Source organism: Microtus ochrogaster, chromosome 1 (assembly GCF_000317375.1).
Source record: "Microtus ochrogaster isolate Prairie Vole_2 chromosome 1, MicOch1.0, whole genome shotgun sequence".
In the NCBI taxonomy this organism is placed as follows: domain Eukaryota; kingdom Metazoa; phylum Chordata; class Mammalia; order Rodentia; family Cricetidae; genus Microtus; species Microtus ochrogaster.
Window position 1 is genome coordinate 72,858,986 of NC_022009.1, and position 4,616 is coordinate 72,863,601.

Sequence of the window (4,616 nt, forward strand, 5' to 3'; positions counted from 1 at the left end):
AGGTGTCACTGACTGTTGGGAAGCTGCTGAGGCTAATCTAAGTCTCCAGTCACTGATGCCCTAGGAAAACTTCCAGGAAGTAATGGATAATTACCATGACAACCAGGTGAGCTGGGATATATTCAACTTCATCAGACTGCACACAGTTAGCAGTTCTTTGGGTATCCACGATACCTTAATAAAATTGGTTCAAAAAACAAGCCAGCAAACAAAGCAACCAATTCCTAAGACTCTGAGTCTTCCTTCTTAAGAATTAAGAGCTTGGGGATCCAGTACTGCATTGTAGTCTATGTTTATAACCTTTACACTTAACCATAGGTTACAAAGGGAGTGAAGTCAGAGCATAGAAGTGAGCTTGTAAGGGTTGCATAGATTTGTTTTTTTCCATCCTTCTAAAAATTAGGAATATAATATGTAAAATCACAGAGGTAGTATCAGCTTATCAACACTGTCACCAGAGTGGTTTCTGACCCTCTGTGTCATAAGCCCAGTTTCAGTTCAGTTAGCATGAAGGAAGTTAAGGAATAGCTTAAGAAAAGTAGTGTAATTTCTTTCTTCTTGCCTAGGTATTTCTTCCCTGGACTTTCTTTTGGGCACGCAGTGGTACATAGTGGCCATCTCCTATTTTTGTGGCTTTCTCAGTGGTGGAAATTACCTTGAATTTAGCCATTTCTGTGAACTTGTTCATTTGTTCATAAACTGCCCAGACCTAGTGCACCCTCAAGTAATTAAAGAGAGCTAAAGGGAATTTTGCAGGCCAATACTAACTCAATGAGGTAGCATGGGTCAAAGGTGAAAGCGAGGCTCCCCTACCTGACATTAGCTGTCCATACTAACCAATCATTTATTGTTGTCTTTACCACTTTGCAGACATTAACCCTCTGACACTTCAGTGGAGCAGATGCTGTCACCTTTTTTACCAACGAGAAAATTATCTTTGAAAATTATAAAGCAAAATGCTAAAATGGTATTTACCGAAGACTTTGTCTTGCCCCAGTCATGTGTAGTGGGAAAAGCAGACAAATGCCTTGCCTTTCATTTTCTATTTACTCCCCTTCCCCCACCCAGAAGCTAGGCAGAACTTAGATAACATTTTGGGAACAATATTAGTACCCCCCTCTTTTGCGTATGTTTTTGAAGAATTTAGAGATCAAGGAAAATCTAGCTCTGTAATTAAAACGTGAAAGCAAAAGCTATTTGTAGCAGAAAAAAACATCCCATTAATGTGATTTCCTTGTGGCGGATTGACAAGTTCAAAGCAGTGGTGCAGGTTGCCATGGGCACCAGATTCTATTTGCTCTGCTAGTTCATTTTGCTTAGTGACTGAGAGGGTAGCACCCAGGCTCCCTCAGCGTTGTTAGAATGGATTTGTAATTTCTGTGGAATGCCTTCTCTTTCTATATCTATCCGGATAAGAGCTACAATCAGTATATGGTTGCTTTAGGAGCAGAGGTTGTGGGATTTCTTAGGCATATGAACAGTAGAAAGACGCAGGGCAGAGTGGGTTTTCTTCTTTCTCAGATCTCTCATGCACCACAGGCTGTAAATTAATATTTGTCAAAAAGATGGGGGAACGGATGGATGGGTAACTCATTATCATGTGGTAGGTGTCTGGATTAGTCTTTGGGTGTGTGAGGAGAGGAGCTAGGGCAGAAATTGCAGCAAAGAGGTGGCTGAGAATGTCAGGAGAGAGAAGCAAGCAGGCATTCCCGAGTGCTTCATACTCACTAAGGCACTTTTGCGCAGCCTGGGATCCGGGAGAGAAAGTCAGCAAGGTGAGTGAGGAGAGAGGTTCTCTTTCGGAGGCCACCACAGACTGCACAAGAGGCAATCAATACACAAAACCTGCCCTGACAATGTCCTGTGACCACCCTCTCCTAATTCCGTTCTTTTATTAGACGTGTGGTACCTTGAGGAAGAAGTGAGAAATGGCGAGGGCAATTTGCTGTAACTGGAGCGACAGGAGTGGCTCCCTGGCCGTGAACCAAAGGGTGAGGTTTTGTTTCATTTGTTTCGCGTTCTCAGGCCAGGTGACTTTCATTTTGAATTACGTGTTTTCCTTCCCTGACAAACGATGCCTCCTGCCAGCGCCTTCAGATTGGGAAAGGCTCCTGTGCCTTGGTGTGCAACAACCACACAATTTAAAATGATGGGGGTTCCAGGGTTGCAATAGAAATGGCAATATTTCACACTCACTGCCCCCTTCTCACTCCCACCCCTATGTTCAATGTTGCCTAAGCAAATTCTGGTAGTCTCTTTTGTATTTGGCCAGTGCCTAAGTAAGCAAAAAGCAGGATATAGCAAATGTCTTCCAAATCTCCATTTATCACGAACACAAATCATAGCTTCAGCTTTTTTGCTATATGCAAATGAGCCGGCAGATGCATGCCATTGGCAGGAAATCTTGCGAGGGACATGGCCCTGTCTGTTGCTAAATATACATCTCTAGCTCTTCTGGGAAGAGATACAGCTATGAACTTTAATTAATTGCTGCTAATGTTCTGACTTCTCATTCTCTGCCCCCCAGGAGTCCCTTAAGGCAGTCTTTGTCAGAGCTCCTAGAGGAATGATGATGGCTTGGCTGCCCCTGGGTTCATGGTATCCCTATTTTGATTTATCTCTATGAGTACTCCATTGCCTCAACTCACCCACACAGGACCGGTGCACAGTTATCTTTATGTGCTTACAGGTGATTGTTTGATGATGATTTCTGATGCTCCGATACCCTGATTTGTAACACGTTTTAGTAGACAACAATAACAAAGGACACAGCTCACTGAGAGTTCCAACTAAAATCCTCTAACGATAGAGAAAGCAAGAATGTCATGGAGAGGCATAGAGATGGGGGTTCAAAGCAGGGGAGCTGGGCCAGGCAAAAGGAACGCCTAAGGGAAACTTCTTTCAAAATCTGCCTCAGGTTGTTTATCATTTATATTACTTAATGCTTTAGAATTTCCAAAATACCCAGCAACCTTTGCCGTAGGAGGATGGGCCCCATTCACCCAGCACCCCATATAATATGCTCCCCACCTGCTGCCACTGTTTGCGCTGCAGGTGGGTACAGGCACACTTTTAATTCACACAGACTTCTGCTAATTATTTATATTATCCTTTCAAAAGTTTTATTGATGTAAGTATAAACTGCAAAGTACGTGCCTTTGTAGACTCTCCAAATGACACAGGAGTGTGAAGAAAAATGTTCCCTCTCCAATTTCCTTCTGTTAGAGATATGCTAATAAGGCACGTATTGTTTTCAGATGAAGTGCACACTGTCGTATAGATTATAACTTCTTATAAAATATGGATATTTCAAGCATTGTGTTCCATCTTTAATCAGCAGCACAGTATTGATCAGTTAACTTTCACTCACCTCAGAGAAGATCAACACTGGCGAAGGGGCTTGAAAGCCATGTCCGAGAACTGCTGAAATTTGTTTGCTTGAAAATGATTTGTTTTGTTCTTATAATGTATGTTGTTAATATTTTACCCTTAGTGAATGTGAGGTGTCTCGCAGTACTGCACAGGTTCTCTGGAGGAGCAGGAAGCAAGCGTCTAAGTAAGTTCAATATTACTATTACTGATGTCTTGCATTGGAGGCCAAGTTTGTGTTCCTTTGTGTTCTGTGTGGTAGAAAGGAAAACCTTGTCATTCCCCAATCCTCTGGTGAAATGTTACATATTCCTCTGGAGATGCTTTTCGTTCAAGGTTGTCTGCAGTACCAAAAGAGAATCTCCACTTCTTTGAAATAGAGATCATTACTGTGTATGTAACTACCTCCTGGTGAGTCTTTGTCTCTGCTTCATTGGGATGCAGGATGTGAAATCCACAAAGAACAAATAAAAGGTTAAAAAAATTCATCTGAAATTTGTTTTCAATTGGTAACAAAGAGACAAAATGCCACAGCAGTTTTTAACCATCAGAGGCTATATATCCTGCCAAAAGCACCAGATGACTGTGAACAAGTTGGTTTGAGTCTCCAACACAAAATATAAAACTAAAAAATAAAGAGATATTTAAAATGCATTAATTTATAGAAACAAAAAGGATTATATAATCTATATCCCTTGTCCAAAATATATTGTGAGTTATATTTCTAATATAGTAGCTTTGAGTGCTTTCAAGATTGTAGTGGAAGATACTTTTCAGAAAGATGAATTATTACCAAATTGTAAATTTATATCACACAAATTAACATCTGTTTTGTTGCATTATCTCTTCATGGGCTAGGTATTGAAAACATTTGCTTTCTAATTTTTGTAGTAAAACACATTCCTCTTGGAATGGTTGAATTAAAAAAAAAGAGACTGAGAAAATGTTTTAGCAGGTAACAGCGTATACTGTAGTAATAGGAGCGGCGGGGCTGCGTCCCCAGCTCCCTGGGCCGCCTGGCTAGTTTATGCCCCAAAATAATTACACGGACACTGTATTCTTATAAACACTGCTTTGTCCTTTAGCTCTAACCCTTACTGGCTAATTCTGACATCCGATCAACCCATCTCTAATAATCTGTGAGCACCAGTCTTACCGGGAAGATTCTAGCCTACGTCCATCCTGGGTGGGAGCTTCATCGCGCGTGCCTCAGAGAGCAGAGCTATCCCCGCGTCCGCCCAGGAGCC